General features: G+C 37.0%; 2 long non-coding RNA genes across 2 annotated transcripts in view; both read right to left on the reverse strand.

Annotated features, from left to right (window-relative positions):
- Positions 1 to 17,851, reverse strand: part of LOC309647946 — a 908,978-nt gene that overhangs the window by 428,556 nt on the left and 462,571 nt on the right. The gene's annotated exons all lie outside the window — the stretch shown is intronic.
- LOC309647958 overlaps positions 1 to 17,851 on the reverse strand; it is a 401,872-nt gene that overhangs the window by 267,314 nt on the left and 116,707 nt on the right. The gene's annotated exons all lie outside the window — the stretch shown is intronic.

Consider the following 17,851-nt stretch of genomic DNA (forward strand, 5'->3'; position numbering starts at 1 on the left):
GTCCACACTTCACAAACAGGAGAGACTATGCTAGATGCATTCCAAAAGCCAGTTAACTAAATACTAAGAGAGTGAATTTTATGTTGTCCCTTAGTATCCTCGGGTGATCAGTTCCAGGACACCCCCAAACACCCATCCCTGTGGATACCAAAATCCGGACATGCTCAAGTACCTTATATAAAATAACTAGTGTCATTGGCCCTCTGCATCCATGGGCCTGACTGTACATTCCTCCACAGGTCTACACTGAAGTTTCAAGAATTAGAAAATAAAGTTCATTGATATGCTGTATTATTTCAATCTTTTAAGAAACCATCTTGAGTAATTGGCATGGCACAAGGAATATCAGAGAAGTAATGTTAACCATGATTTTAAGTACTTCAACAATCTCTAAATTAATCTGACAATTATAAATTTCTTTTCCGAATCTCAAAATAAAAATTCAAAAACCAAAAAAAAGAATGAATGGGCCTCTTACACCTTGCAGAGTGGCAGTTTCTGTCACATTTCTTTGCAGTAAACACATGTTGAAGCAGTGCTAGAAAATGCCGAAGCTTCTTCTATGTTTGGTCAGTAAGAGGAAGTAAAAAGATAATTTTCTTAATCTAAACTAATCTAAATAACGTCTTATGCCTTAGGGAGATAATTTATGAGTACAAATTTCTTTTCTGTTGTTGTTGTATGATTACTGCTCTCTCCTAGTAAATGCGTGCTGCTGATCACAACAGAATGAAATGAGCTGTCCCTCTGGATGAAGTATTTAATGCCCACTAATGGAGGGGCAGAAATTGCTATGTTACAAGCTGTTCCAACCACTCTCAGGCCTGAGGATATACAAGCTGCTGCCTCTAACCTCCTGATCTCTAATTCAGACCTTCTTACTGTGGCTGGTTTCTCTGGTCTTCATTCCATAGCTTAGGAACCTGAATACTTCATTCTTCCTCTTGGTCATTCCCACCTGCCTCTCCTGATTCTAGCCCAGAGACCTGTCGTTTGAGATCAATTGACCTCCCTCCTCTGAGCCTAGTCCACATTCTTGGAAATAATACCTCATCCCTGTTTTGGGAAGGAAAGATAAAACATCTTTCAAAGTTTCATAGCAATAGAGGCAAGTATAAAAGTTCTCTGTATCTCTAGCCTGCTTCATGCAGATGGAATACATCTCCACATACGAGATAGAAATAACTTCAATGTCATTCACGAAACCCAGCAACTTACAGTTCTTTCATTGTGGATCCTGTTTCAGACAGTCATGTGTCACACACCTGCACATTGTCCATAACTTTGGTTCAGTGTACTTCCCACAGCATTCTTACAAGTAATTACCAAATATTTTTAGACTTAAAAATAAAGTCAGCATTATAAAAATCAATGGTCACCAGGCCACCTGCAAAATGTTAATATAGATTAAAAATTATAATACTTAAAAAATTTTTTTTGATAACCTTCTCTTCTAAATCAGTATAAATTGAGGTATATTGAGGAGCTTGCCGTATTCACTGAACTTTAAACATACAAACACTAGAGATAAAAATACATTTCAAAACTCTTGCAAGTACTTCTTCCAGCTATAATGGAACACAGGGACCAGAACTACCCTCCCTTCTTAAACTACTAGAAAACTGGACAAAACATATGAAAAAATGATGTTCACCCATTGGAAGATAGGTACTTGGACAGTGATTCCTGGAGAAGCAAAACAAATGAGGTATTTTCTGTAACTGACCCAGTTTACTGACTGGAAAGGGTGTTCCAGCTACACAGCAGGGAGGGAGAACCAAAAGCAAGCCTGCGGGTCCCACTGACTTGAGGATACAGAGTTCAAAATTTAGGAAGGACAGGATCAGGGCCAGGACTAGGGTGAGGAGAGTAAGCCACTTGTCTCAAGCACAAGTTTAAAGGGATGCCAAAAAACTAAGTAATCAAGATAAATAATATTTTAATCCAATATTTTAAAAATTAAAATTAGTATAAAAAATTCATGATGAACAAAATATCAAACTTTTAAATAAAGACAGAAACTGACTCTGAATGTGCATGATTTGGCTGCTCTTGCCTCACCCTCATCCCGGCTCTGTCAGAGATTTTTAATTTTGATGAAGTCCAACTTATCAATTATTTTTTGTGTTCTGTTTATGAAGTCTTTCCCTATATCAAGTTTACAAAGATTTTCTCCTACGTTTTCCTCTAGGAATTTTATTGTCTACACTATTAAATTTAGGTATGAATTGTATCAAATTAATTTTGTATATGGTGTCAGATGTGGTCAAGATTCTTTTTTTTTTTTCATACAGGTATCTAGTAGTTTCAGCACCACTTGATGAAGTGAATATGTTTCTTTATTTGATGACATTTTGGCTTTTGTGAAAAATCAATTGGCCACATATATGTATATCAGTTTTTGGACTCTATTTTATTTCCATGATACTTTTGTCTGTCATTTCACCATTATTGTATTGTCTTGACTAGTGTAAATTTTAGTAAGTCTTACAATGAGATGGTGTAATTTTTCTAGCTTGTTCTTTGATTTTAAAATTGTTTTGACTATTCTAGGTCCTTTTATTTGTATATCAACTTTTGAATGAGCTTATTAATTTCTACTGCTGTGACTTTTAAGTGAGATTGCTTGAATCTGTAGTTCAAATTTGGGGAGAATGAACATCATAATATCAAGCCTTCCAGCTTATGAACTTGAACTTGTAATATTGTATATTTCTCTCCAGTTAGTCCACTGTAATGTCTGTCCATAATGCAGTATAGTTTTTAGTATAGAGATCATGTACTTTTTAAATTAAATTTATTCAGTTAATTTTAACTTTCCAGTTTGTTGCTAGTATATAGAAATACAATTGATTTTTGTGTATTAAATTTTGCTAGCTAAATTCACTTATTAATTTCAAAAAATTTTGTAGATACCTTAAGAATTTTATGTAAAGAAAATCATATGATCTGTAAACAGAGATAATTCTGCTTCTCCATTTCTCTTTTCAAATCTTTAGGTCCTTCCTACCTCCCTCCCTCCCTCTCTCCCTCCTTCCCTCTCTCCATTCCTTTCTTTATTCTGTCTATATCTATCATCTAACATTTTCCAATTGTAATACTGAGACGTCTTGGGGCTCTGTTCATTTTTCTTCAGTATTTTATTCTTTCTGCTTTTCAGATTGGATTATCTCTCTTCATATATCTTGAAGATCACTAACTCTTCTGCCAACTCTAATATGCAGTTAACCCCATTTTCTCATTTTAGTTGTTCTACTTTAAGTTGTACAATTTATATTTAAAAATTTTTAAATTCTCTTCTGAGATTTTTCTATCTATTTACTTATTATGACCAACCATATTTTCCTTTACTTTTAAAACAATTTTCTTTACCTCTTTGAACATATTTATAGTCGCTGCTTTAAAGTCTTTGGTAAATCAAACATATAAGTCATCTTGGGAATGGGTTTTTTTGGACAGCTTTTTTACTGACTATGACTCACGTTTTCTTGTTTCTTTATGGATTTGTTTGTTTGTTTGTTTTTTAAAAGTCTTTATTGAATTTGTTACAATATTGCTTATGTTTTATATTTTGTTTTTTTGGCCCTGAGGCATGTGGGCTCTTAGCTTCCTTACCAGGGATCGAACCCACACCTCCTGCGTTGGAAGGTGAAGTCTTTACCACTGGTCTGCCAGGGAAGTCCCTGGATTTGGTTTTATAGTCGTCATCTTTGATAGTACATTGTTGAGACTCTGGAAAATGTTGATTTTATTTTAGCAGGCAGTTCAATTATTGGCTGATCACCTTGCATTGTGTAACCTTAGCCTTAGTTATATGCTTTGTCAGGATAGATGTTCAGAAAGGTGTTTGGAGGTGTTTTCTAACCTCCTCTTGATGGGACTCAATTTCTGCACTCTGTCTTCCAGCTGATCTTGTCAGAGTTTGGTTTTAGGTTTTGTTTGGGTGGGTATGGAGTAAGGCAGAGGCTTTACTTCTAAAAGGCAGTTTTTTGTTGCCCTGGAGGATATCCAAAGTGCTAGTGACATTTTAACAAGCACTGCTTGACCACTAATATCTCTTTTCCAGGTTGAACCCTGTAGCAGCTGTTCTCTGGCAAGCCTCATGTGATATCATTTTGACCATGCACAGCACAGCCTTTTGTCATGCGGTGCATGAGGAAACGCCACTCAAACTTTTAAAGTCCCATGCAGCTTCTGCCTCTGGGGTCCTGGTCCTATAGATTCTAGCTGCTTCAGTTGCCCCAAATCTGATCTCTGGCTCCTCAGCTCAGATAGATTGCCTTGATCTGCTTGGACTCCAGCTCACTGCACTGTAATCAAGAATTTGTCCCTAGTCAGACAGCTGGGCTATTATGAATGAAACTCACATCGTGAGTTCCTTTTTCAGGGAGCACAGCCTTACACTGCTTGCAGACCAGTGCCGGAACCAAGTTGCCTCATATATTTGCCCCATTATTACACTCGTTTATGATGGGAGTGCTACTTTGGTACTTGTTACTGCACTATTGTCAGGATCATTTTAATCTTTATATAATATTAATGAAAGAGCTCATTTATATTTATTTGACATAGTATTTTTTAATCATACATCCCTCCTGTGAATACATGTAAAACAAAAATGTAAGTGAAATGAATTGGATATTATTCCTAAAACTTCAAATTCTTTTGAATGACTTCAGCTCAAAGTTGTCAGTGCTTGTAGTTTTCCATACCACTGTGTGGCTCTCTGGGCCATTGAGATCACTAGTGACGCAGCATTCCTCAAATGACTGATCTATTGATTCTGTGATTCTCTTCCAAGTTGCTGTCACTTCAGCATTTTGATGTTGATACATTTAAGGAGTGTAAATGTTCAGGCAGCATCATATGTTATGACTGCCACCTGGTCCACGGTAATTATGAGATGTCATGGACAGTAAGAAGGTATCCAGCTCTCCAAGATATTAAAATATGGGTAAATGTGCAGACTTGAATCAGTGTCATACAGTATCTGACTCTTAAACTATATGTATCTTAATTGTGAGAAAAATAGAAACTAACTCTTAAAAAAATAAAAACTTCTTTCTTATGGGGACTGTATTTAGCGTGACTCTAGAATTAATCACCAGTCTTTACTATTGTAACAAACATTGGATATGTAATGTAATCAAGTAGTAATTTTTATTAATGTAACTAAATAGTCAAAGTTAATTTTGAATGTCAATGTGAAAAAAAGTGTGGAGAGGAAAGAAGAATATCTACCTACAAGTATCTATCTATCTTCTGTGTTAGGGCCAAGGGCAGGCCACCCCAACACATACCTCAATGGCATACTTATTATTTTGAATTAAAGTTAATTGAGAAACAGCTGGTAAAAAAAAAAAAAAAAAAGATATGTAAAAAACAGTCTTACCCCCCAACTTTCCCCTAAAAGCAGGAAATAAATCTCCCATGTGAAGGCCTCCTTCCTATACCAGAGGATAGAAAGCATTCTTATCAACAAAGTTAGGGAATTCAAGGCTAAGAAAGCTGTATAAACAGACTTTGTTATTTCTTCATTAGTCTGCTACCCGAAGCACAGCCCCTTTCATAAATACTTTTTTCTTTGTCTAAAAATGATATATAAACAGCCTACTTTGGTCGCTTCGGGGGTCTTATTTCTATGAGAGCTCTGTGCGTATGAATTAAATTAGTCTTTTTCCCTTGTTAATCTGTCTTGATCAATTTAATTATTAGACCAGCCAAAAGAACTCAAGAGGAGTAGGGGAGAAATTTCCCCTTCCTGACACTTGACAAGAAGTTAGGAGAAATGAGTTCTAAACTTGAATAGCTAACATACTGGCACTATTCTGTGAACTTTCAGTACAAGTTTCCTTGACCACCTGGATTGAGAGGACTACTTACCTTTCTCCATATCATCTGTAAAGCACACTGACATACTTAAGGCACATCTTCAGGAAGCTGAGCAAAATTGCTCCTCTAAATCAAGGTACATGTTATCGAGTCAGAGATATTTGGACCCAAATCTGATTATACCATTTGCACTTGTTACAACAAAACATATTTTTATTAAATATAACACAATTCAATGCAGTAAGAATCCCAGTAGAAAAGAAGGTTATGTTTATAAAAACTAACTTGAATGTATTGGGAGGATTCAATCAATATGATATATTTTTCAAAAAGGTGTTGAATTAGGTACAGGTAAGACAACAACTACAAATTTGGAAACTGTAAAAATCTAAAGGAGTTCTGTGTTTAGATGGACTTACAATGTCTTTAAAATGCTTGCTGTACTTTGAAGGAATGGAACCTTTATGGATGACTGTAAACAAAGCTGGACGACTTGTACTCAAAGAAAAGGCCTTGGCCCTACATGAAAGATGGATAAATAAAATAAATACTTTTTAGGTTAAAATAAATAATTTATTGTGTATTTTTTAATGTATCACTGCTTACAATGACATTTTCGTACAGTTGTCTTTATGACATTGAATAAGAGGGCTTCCACTCTACTATTATTATGTCTGTTTTACAGATGAAGAAATTGAAATAGAAATCTAGAAAGATTAATAAAGAAACACTCTATGCTCACATAGTCACCAAGTGGTGGAGGGGGGATGCCCAGCAGGCAGTACAATTCCAGAGCACCCACCCTCAAGCTTAACAGCCTCCCACTGATTTACCACAGGTACTTAGAAAAATCATTCAGCTTCTCCAAATGTGAATATTTATATCTATAAAATAAGGGAGTTGTATTAGATATCTTAGTTCCCATTTTAATTCTAAAAAAAATAACTTCTGTGACATAATTCTCTACCACTTGAGCATGGCTCTGATACTTAAGTTCTTCATGAGTACTTTTACCAGACAGGAGCAGGTGAGGAAAAACACTTTCAATCTTTATTTGAATTTTTACAACATCATACGGATAACAGCATGGTTAAACTGGGACAGTCCTACTAAGAGATGCTGAGCTCCTCTTTGATGATTTTATACTTATTCCAAGTTTCAAACTCATTTCTAAGGGCTCAAAAATCAAGACAGTGACATTTCCCTTGTCAAATGTCCTATAACTAAGGCTGTTCAAATTTTTGATACCTAAATTCAAATATCCTTTTTGAATAATTGTTACACTCTGTTCCTTTTGCGGCCTCATAAATCTTTCCTGGCCTTAAGTAATGAACAGCCTTTGGTGGGCATCTAAGAACACCCTCTGATAGCACCTCACTGTTCTGGAATCTTCCAAAAATCTCTCTTTGTTGGTCAACATGTATTAGGCATTCTGTATCACTTTAATCATAACTAAAAAATCTACCACTATTTGGTAAGCTTCTCAAAAGATTTGACATTATCAGTGTCTACTGGGCAATATATCAAAGATGGTATTTTTCCATAAAACTGTACATGTTTGGAATCCTAAGTGTCCTTATAAGTAGAGTTGAGCTAAAATGTGTATAAAATAAATGACGATGATTAGCATAGAGTGCTATTAAAAAAGTGTATAATACTACATAATAAAACAGATATACTCAGGAAAGTACAATTTTGCAATGTATGAAAATAATTCTATTTTCACATAATTTATAATTTGATTTAGGTCAGAGAATTTTATAACCAATTCCCAATCAATTCTTGGCACAGTTTGTTGCTTTTACTTCCAGAAGATAAAGTGCATAGCAAGAATAAGCTATTTCTGAATTTTTCCATGTTCTTGAATTTTATTACTTTAGCCCTGCATTTATCTCTATGTGTTCATGTACAATGATCTAAATGAAATTTTTGTGATGAATATTAGTTTTCCACAACATACCAACATCTGTTCCCAATAGAGGTAATAGGGTTATAGTCAATGGGATATAAACTACTCATGGAAGCATTCATGTTGAGACAGAACCTTCTGGGACAATTGAAAAATGGATCTTCTGTTTCCTAGGTGAGTGCCTTCCACTGGAGGCTGGGGAAGCATCAGGACTGGATGACAACACAGATTAGCACCGATACAAAGATGAATCTCAGACACAATCTGAGATCAGCCACCCACAGAGCTTTGTTTATTTTTAAAATGGTTGTTCAGATATGGCGTTTCTTATGTGGAAAAATGTAGTAAATGAAAAGACAGAGGGAGAAGTGTGACTGTTCACAGATAAGCTTGAAACATTTATTAAACCTTGTTTTATCTTAAGCATTTCACTAGGAGAGTATGTGTAACTTTGACTTAATATCAGGGTAGTGACTGAGGAAACTAAACAAGTGTATCTCAGAATATATTTCTTTAAATAGATTCTTCATTTATTTATTTAAAGTCTTTTTTAAAAGAAGACTTTGTTTTGATCCACATGACAATTTTAGACTCGAGGAACAAAGGGAACCACATAGGATAAGTTATTAGCAAAGGGAACAGAAGTAATTACATATACCTTCTTGCCTTTTCATATTTATCAAGCTTCTTTCATTCTATTTTAAAGCACTTTTGTGTCAAATGGAATATTGGTAATTAGTTTTGATGTAAAATCTGAGCAAGGGTGAGGTGGCATGTTCTGGGATGCTCTGATCTCAGGACGTTTTCTTGCTGTTCTGAGACAGACACTATAGGAATGTTTGCTTCATCTCTCTTCCTGGAATCCTTCACTCTCCAGCAGAGACCACAAACTACACCTGAGGGTCTTTGGCTTTTTTTTTTTTTTTTAACATATTTATTAGAGTATAATTGTTTTACATTGTTGTGTTAGTTTCTACTGTATAAAAAATGAATCAGCTATACATATACATATATTCCCATATACGCTCTCTCTTGTTTCTCCCTCCCACCCTCCCTATCCCACCCCTCCAGGTGGTCACAAAGCACCTAGATGATCTCCCTGTGCTATGCGGCTGCTTCCCACTAGCTCTCTATTTTACGTTTGGTAGTGTATATATGTCCATGCCACTCTCTCACTTCATCCCAGCTTACCCTTCCCCCTCCCCATATCCTCAAGTCCATTCTCTAGTAGGTCTGTGTCTTTCTTCCCGTCTTGCCCCTAGGTTCTTCATGCCTTTTTTTTTTCCCCTTAGATTCCATATATATGTGTCAGCATACGGTATTTCTTTTTCTCTTTCTGATTTACTTCACTCTGTATGACAGACTCTAGGTCCATCCACCTCACTACAAATAATTCAATTTCGTTTCTTTTTATGGCTGAGTAATATTCCATTGTATATAGTGTCACATCTTCTTTATCCATTCATCTGTTGATGGACACTTAGGTTGCTTCCATGTCCTGGCTATTTTAAATAGAGCTGCAATGAACATTTTGGTACATGTCTCTTTTTGAATTATGGTTTCCTCAGGGCACATGCCCAGTAGTGGGATTGCTGGGTCATATGGTAGTTCTATTTTCAGTTTTTTAGGGAACCTCCATACTGTTCTCCATAGTGGTTGTATCAATTTACATTCCCACCAACACTGCAAGAGGGTTCCCTTTTCTCCACATCCTCTTCAGCATTTATTGTTTGTAGATTTTTTGATGATGGCCATTCTGACTAGTGTGAGGTGATACCTCATTGTTAGTTTTGATTTGCATTTCTCTAATGATTAGTGATGTTGAGCATCCTTTCATGTGTTTGTTGGCAATCTGTATGTCTTCTTTGGAGAAATGTCTATTTAGGTCTTCTGCCCATTTTTTGTATTGTGTTTGTTTTTTGATATTGAGCTGCATGAGCTGCTTGTAAATTTTGGAGATTAATCCTTTGTCAGATGCTTCATTGGCAAATATTTTCTCCCATTCTGAGGGTTGTCTTTTCGTCTTGCTTATGGTTTCCTTTGCTGTGCAAAAGCTTTGAAGTTTCATTAGGTCCCATTTATTTATTTTTGTTTATATTTCCATTTCTCTAGGAGGTGGGTCAAAAAAGGTATTGCTGTGATTTATGTCATAGAGTGTTCTTCCTATGCTATCCTCTAAGAGTTTTATAGTGTCCAGTTTTACATTGAGGTCTTTAATGCATTTTGAGTTTATTTTTCTGTATGGTGTTAGGGAGTGTTCTAATTTCATTCTTTTGCATGTAGCTGTCCAGTTTTCCCAGCACCACTTATTGAAGAGGCTCTCTTTTCTCCATTGTATATTCTTGCCTCCTTTATCAAAGATAAGGTGACCATAGGCACGTGGGTTTATCTCTGGGCTTTCTATCCTGTTCCACTGATCTATATTTCTGTTTTTGTGTCAGTACCATACTGTCTTGATTACTGCAGCTTTGTAGTATAGTCTGAAGTCTGGGAGCCTGATTCCTCCAGCTCCGTTTTTCTTTCTTAAGATTGCTTTGGCTATTCGGGGTATTTTGTGTTTCCATACAAACCGTGAACTTTTTTCTTCTAGTTCTGTGAAAAATGCCATTATTAGTTTGATAAGGATTGCATTGAATCTGTAGATTGCTTTGGGTAGTATAGTCATTTTCACAATGTTGATTCGTCCAATTCAAGAACATGGTATATCTCTTCATCTGTTTGTATTGTGTTTGATTTCATTCATCAGTGTCTTATAGTTTTCTGCATACAGGTCTTCTGTCTCCTTAGGTAGGTTTATTCCTAGATATTTTATTCTTTTTGTTGCAGAGTAACTGGGAGTCTTTCCTTAATTTCTCTTTCAGATTTTTCATCATTAGTGTATAGAATGCAAGAGATTTCTGTGCGTTAATTTTATATCCTGCTACTTTACCAAATTCATTGATTAGCTCTAATAGTTTTCTGAGAAAATCTTTAGGATTCTCTATGTATAGTATCATGTCATCTGCAAACAGTGACAGTTTTACTTCTTCTTTTCCAATCTGGATTCCATTTATTTCTTTTTCATCTCTGAATGCTGTGGCTAAAACTTTCAAAACTATGTTGAATAATAGTGGTGAGAGTGGGCAACCTTGTCTTTTTCCTCATCTTAGTGGAAATGGTTTCAGTTTTTCACCATTGAGAACGATGTTGGCTGTGAGTTTGTCATATATGGCCTTTATTATGTTGAGGTAATTTCCCTCTATCCCTACTTTCTCGAGGGTTTTTTATCATAAATGCGTGTTGAATTTTTTTCAAAAGCTTTTTCTGCATCTATTAAGTTGATCATATGGTTTTTATCCTTTAATTTGTTAGTATGGTGTATCACAATGATTGATTTGTGTATATTGAAGAATCCTTGCATTCCTGGAATAAACCCCACTTGATCATGGTGTATGATCCTTTTAATGTGCTGTTGGATTCTGTTTGCTAGTATTTTGTTGAGGATTTTTGCATCTATATTCATCAGTGATATTGTCCTGTAGTATTCTTTTTTTGTGACATCTTTGCCTGGTTTTGGTATCAGGGTGATGGTGGCCTTGTAGAATGAGTTTGGGAGTGTTCTTCCCTCTGCTATATTTTGGAAATGTTTGAGAAGGATAGGTGTTAGCTCATCTCTAAAAGTTTGATAGAATTCGCCTGTGATGCCATCTGGTCCTGGGCTTTTGTTTGTTGAAAGATTTTTAATCACAGTTTCACCTTCAGTGCTTGTGATTGGTCTGTTTACATTTTCTATTTCTTCCTGGTTCAGTCGTGGAAGGTTGTGCTTTTCTAAGAATGTGTCCATTTCCTCCAGGTTGTCCATTTTAATGGCATATAGTGGCTTGTAGTAATCTGTCATGAACCTTTGTATTTCTGTAGTGTCAGTTGTTACTTCTCCTTTTTCAGCTCTAATTCTGTTGATTTGAGTCTTTTCCCTTTTTTTCTTGATAAGTCTGGCTAATGGTTTATCAACTTTGTTTATCTTCTGAAAGAACCAGCTTTTAGTTTTATTGATCTTTGCTCTCGTTTCCTTCATTTCTTTCGCATTTATTTCTGATCTGATCTTTATGACTTCTTTCCTTCTGCTAACTTTGGGTTTTTTTGGTCTTCTTTCTCTAATTGTTTTAGGTGTAAGGTAAGGTTGTTTATTTGAGATTTTTCATGTTTCTTGAGGTAAGATTGTATTGCTATAAACTTCCCTCTTAGAACTGCTTTTGCTGCATCCTATAGATTTTGGATCGTCGTGTTTTCATTGTAATTTGTCTCTAAGTATTTTTTGATTTGCTCTTTGACTTCTTCAGTAATCTCTTGGTTATTTAGTAGCATATTGTTTAGCCTCCATGTGTTTGTATTTTTTACAGTTTTTTTTCCCCTGTATTTGACATGTAGTGGCATAGCATTGTGGTCGGAAAAGATACTTGATATGATTTCAATTTTCTTAAATTTACCAAAGCTTGATTTATGACCCAAGATATGATCTATCCTGGAGCATGTTCCATGAGCACTTGAGAAGAAAGTGTATTCTGTTGTTTTTGGATGGAATGTCCTATAAATATCAGTTGAGTTCATCTTGTTTAATGTGTCATTTAAAGCTTGTGTTTCCTTATTTATTTTCATTTTGGATGATCTGTCCATTGGTGAAAGTGTGGTGTTAAAGTCCCCTACTATGATTTTGTTACTTTCAATTTCCCCTTTTATAGCTGTTAGCATTAGCCTTATGTATTGAGGTGCTCCTATGTTGGGTGCATAAATATTTACAATTGTTATATCTTCTTCTTGGATTGATCCCTTGATCATCATGTAGTGTCCTTCTTTGTCTCTTGTAACAGTCTTCATTTTAAAGTCTATATTGTCTGATATGAGAATTGCTACTCCAGCTTTCTTTTGATTTCCATTTGCATGGAATATTTTTTCCATCCCCTCACTTTCAGTCTGTATGTGTCCCTAAGTCTGAAGTGGGTCTCTTGTAGACAGAATATATATGGGTCTCTTTTTCATATCCATTCAGTCAGTCTGTGTCTTTTGGTTGGAACATTTAATCCATTTACATTTAAGGTAATTATCGATAGGTATGTTCCTATTACCATTTTCTTAATTCTTTCAGGTTTGTTATTGTAGGTCTTCTCCTTTTCTTGTGTTTCCTGCCTAGAGAAGTTCCTTTAGCATTTGTTGTAAAGCTGGTTTGGTGGTGCTGAATTCTCTTAGCTTTTGCTTGCCTGTAAATGTTTTAATTTCTCCGTTATATCTGAATGAGATCCTTGCTGGGTAGAATAATCTTGGTTGTAGGTTTTTCCCTTTCATCACTTTAAATATGTTCTGCCACACCCTTCTGGCCTGAAGAGTTTCTGCTGAAAGATCAGCTGTTAACCTTATGGGGATTCCCTTGTATGTTATTTGTTGCTTTTCCCTTGCTGCTTTTAATGTTTTTTCTTTGTATTTAAATTTTGATAGCTTGATTAATATGTGTCTTGGTGAGTTTCTCCTTTGATTAATCCTGTATGGGACTCTCTGCACTCCCTGGACTTGATTGACTATTTCCTTCCCATATTAGGGAAGTTTTCAACTATAATCTTTTCAAATATTTTCTCAGTCCCTTTTTTTTTCTCTTCTTTTTCTGGGACCTCTATAATTCGAATGTTGGTGCATTTAATGTCCCAGAGGTCTCTGAGACTCTCCTCAATTCTTTTCATTTTTTTTTTTTTTTTTCATTCTGCTCTGCGTTAGTTATTTCCACTATTTTATCTTCCAGGTCACTTATCCGTTCTTCTGTCTCAGTTATTCTGCTATTGATTCCCTCTAGAGAACCTTATATTTCATTTATTGTGTTGTTCATCATTGTTTGTTTTCTCTTTAGTTCTTCTAGGTCTTTGTTAAACGTTTCTTGTATTTTCTCCATTCTATTTCCAAGATTTTGGATCGTCTTTAGTATCATTACACTGAATTCTTTTTCAGATAGACTGCCTATTTCCTCTTCATTTGTTTGGTCTGGTGGGTTTTTGCTCTGCTCCTTCATCTGCTGTGTACTTCTCTGTCTTCTCATTTTGCTTAACTTACTGTGTTTGGGGTCTCCTTTTTGCAGGCTGCAGGTTCATAATTCCTGTTGTTTTTGGTGTCTGCCCCCAGTAGGTAAGGTTGGTCCAGTGGTTTGTGTAGGCTTCCTGGTGGAGGGAACTGGTGCCTGTGTTCTGTTGGATGCAGCTGAATCTTGTATTTCTGGTGGGCAGGACTGTGTCTGGTGGTGTGTTTCGGGGTGTCTGTGACCTTATTATGATTTTAGGCAGCCTCTCTGCTGATGGCTGAGGTTGTGTTCCTGTCTTACTAGTTGTTTGGCATGGGGTGTCCATCACTGGAGCTTGCTCATTGTTGATTGGAGCTGGGTCTCATCGTTGAGAGGGAGATCTCTTGGAGAGCTCTCGCTGATTGATATTATGTGGGGCTGGGAGGTCTCTGGTGATCCAATGTCCTGAACTTGGCTCTCCCCCCTCAGAGGTCTGACACTCGACTGGAGCACCATGACCCTGTCAGCCACAGAGCCAGGTACATGGGGAGTTTCTTGCCTTTTGGGGTGTCTGAGGTCTTCTGCCAGCCTTCAGTAGGTGTTCTGTAAGAGTTGTTCCTCATGTAGATGTATTTTTGATGTATTTGTGGGGAGGAAGGTGATCTCCATGTCTTACTCCTCCACCATCCTGAAGGTCCCCCATCTGAAGGTCTTATAAGTACCTGCCCACATCTTGGGTCTGGCTGAGCTTCCTTTGTCACCACTGCTCTAACAGTGTGACTGGCTCAATTTCCTTATTATAGAAAGAAAAAAGTGTCTTTATTCCTTGAAGCATGATAGCTTCTGGAAGTATTTTTGAATAAACATCATCTTCACTAAGATGAGTTTTCTCCCTGTATCTCTTTGTCATTCTAGGCTATTGTTCTCCCAGAGGCTTGGCTTTGAGGTTCTTCTGTTCCAATTGTGCTGACAAAACCAGCCCGTGTAGGTGACCCTACCAGGGGTAGTACTGCTTTCTCAGGGAAAGCTCCTTGGACACTTATTTAAGATTCCTTAACCTACGCACCACTGAGAACTTCTCCTCCAGTTTGAACGTATACACGTCTATGGAAAATAATCTTCCCTTTGCCTTCATCCATTCCTGTGTCTCCCCATCCTTAATAAAAATGATCTACAGGTTCTGAGAGGCACCTCCTGAGCTGTTCGTCTCTCTCTGCTTCAAACCTGGGATTTTGAAGCTGGGATTGTCTTTAACCAGAAACCTCAGAAGTGAACTCTACAAAGAAAATGTGTATGTGTGCATGCATGTTACAGGATGATAGGAGAATAATACCTTTTATGAATTTCTTATAATAAACTGTCAATTAGAAAGTTTAAGAGTTCACTTAGGTCCTAAGGGAAGTACAGAGACAAAAGTAGGCCCCCAATAGTTGAAGTGTCCTGGGACCTAAATTATATTATTAGAGTTTTATCAGGTGGTTTTATCCTTTAATTATAAGGACAATTTTTGAACATGGGGTAAATCCTGGGAGGTGCCACTTAGTTCATTGTAGCAGGAATTTCAAAAATGGCAGCCTGGTGACTTGACAGGTTTTATGCCATTTCAAAAAGGCCAGCCAAGTTTATATTTAGACCCAGGAAAAATCTGGAATGTTATCTGCATATACCTTAATCAGCTACTTCCTCTCAAAGAGACCTCAGTGACCAGTGTACTACAAAACCAGGGCTTCTGAAGGTGTTGTCAATGTCACCTCACCAAACTCCCAGGAGCAGTGACCTTGGTTCACCTTAAAACCATCATGCCTTTGCTCTGTGTTTTACAAGGTCTTCACCTCTACTATGCGATTTCACTGCCAGGCTCTTCACCTCTGTTGAAAGAGTCAGTGCCAGTGCCTGCACCAACATTTCAAAAGGGTAAAGGAAGAACTCTCAGCATGGTCAGAGGTGTCAGAGACCTTAACACCAGGCCCAAGGACTGAAATCTGGTCTGAATGTGACAAGTCAAGAGGGAATGGCCAGCACTGCAATAACCTCACCTACCAAGTCACTGTGATTAAAAAAAAAAAAAAGAAGCCTTTTAGAGAACATATTGGCATAACACGGAATGGGAAAACGTCAAGTTTAAGGAGAAGGTATAGCGAAGGTAACTGTTGCATTTTCAGAACTGTTGCCATGAGTTTCAATGATTTAAAAGTTGTGAGTTCTAATCCTACCTTCAAAGCTTTCTTATTCCTTACAATTTTGTTTCCCCATTTATGGTAACATCCTCCTTAAGGCATTATGGCAAGAAATAATTCAAATGCATTTAAAATTATTTTTTTCTTTGGGACAAAAACATTGCTATTTAAATGTGAAATAAAAGTTTCTGGTTTCATTATTTATTTTTCTCCATCTGAGGTGTTGAACCAGTTGGAGACTAAAACTACCAACCCACTAAAGATCCAACAGAATCATGTTCACTGTTCAGCCTGGGTTGGAAGCAGTGTTTCTAGTGCAAATGATCAACAGACATTCAGTAGAACTAGTCACGCTTCAAATTCTGTAACACCTGGCTAGTGATCAAACCTCTTTTTAAAAAAGTAACTGAAAGAAATATCAATTATAGCAGATATTTTAAACCCTTACATTGTCTGTTCACAGCAGACTTTTAGATTGGTAGATTTCCAGAGAGAATGAGCTACTCCTTTGCATGGGATGGAATACACACAGACTTAGTGAGTTCAGCCCACAGTATACCGGATGTCTTGTGCAATCTGCATACATTCTTTCCCCAACTCTCATTGCCTAATTACATGTAATAAATGTGTTACAGACATTTGACTTTCTTCCCCTGGCCCCAGTGAAAAAGAGAGCTTATGTTTTCCATACTTATGCACATGCTCATGATTTTCCTGTCCTTCCATGTATGGTACGTTTTGGTCACAGGACAACCTCCATCCAAATTCTTGTAGCTAAGAGCTAGGTGACGAAATCTTCGAGGGAAACTGCTTTTAGCTGGAGCTCTGTCATGGGACTACAGGACTCTGTGGGAGTCTAGGTATATTCACAGGATCTAAGTATTGGTGGTCCATTCTGACTGGACCTGTCTTCCTTCCCGGGAAAACAGACAGCCGCTGTTTAGGATGATTTGGGAGTATTAGGCTTACTATTAAGCAGGATAATTTTTTGTTGCGAAGGACTGTCCTGTGTCTTGTAGAATGTTTAGCAGCACCAATAGCCCCTCTCCTCTGCTCTCAGTTGTGACAACAAAAAGTGTCTCCAGGCATTGCCAAATATCTCCTGGGGGGGTAAAATCAGTCCCAACTCCACTCCCCTGAAAACCAATGGGTTAAAGGACTGTTTGACAACATCCTGCTGTTAGTACTTGGAATTTCAATTTCACCTGAGTTAACACATTAGTAGCAGTGTATTGCATTTATAATTTGCAAAGTGCTTTTCACATAGAAGTACTATATTTAACTTTCCCAACAGCCCTAAGACACATTTGTTGATATTCTTCTTTCAAAGAAGTAGAGACAGCTCAGGGATGGTAGGTGACAAACTGTTAAAGTGACAGGTGACAACATACTTAAGGTGGGGTTTCTGGGACACTCCCCTTGGCCTTCAGCCCGTACATTCCAGTTGTTCAGTCTGTCTGCTATAACCATGCACTGGGTTGTCTTATTAATTTCTCTTATGTTAGGGATGGAAGGAATCCAATGGTTTTCAGGTCCATCTCTTCTACTTTAGAGAGGAGAAAACTGGGTTGCAGAGGACATAGGTGACTTGCCCAGATCACTAATGTGGCAAAGTCAGGACAAACCCAAGTCTTCAAATTTCCTAACCAGTGTCCTTTTTATTAGGTGTTGCTGGATCAATATTCCATGAGTGGATGAAAAAACAGGATAAAAATAAATACATTTGTGTGTGTGTGTGTTGATGAAGGCAGAGCTCCCCTTTGTGTTCTCCAGTGTTGGAAATCGTTGTGGCTGCCTCTCCCAGTATCATCAGGCGGAATATTTGTGCCTTGGAATGAACATCAGAAGAGAAAGAGGTGTTGGGATGAAGGGAGCCCTTTAAGGAAAGATAAATTATTGTGCTTAAGAAGACAGCCT

This window comes from Balaenoptera physalus (genome assembly GCF_965194825.1).
Source record: "Balaenoptera physalus genome assembly, chromosome: 18".
Lineage (NCBI taxonomy): Eukaryota > Metazoa > Chordata > Mammalia > Artiodactyla > Balaenopteridae > Balaenoptera > Balaenoptera physalus.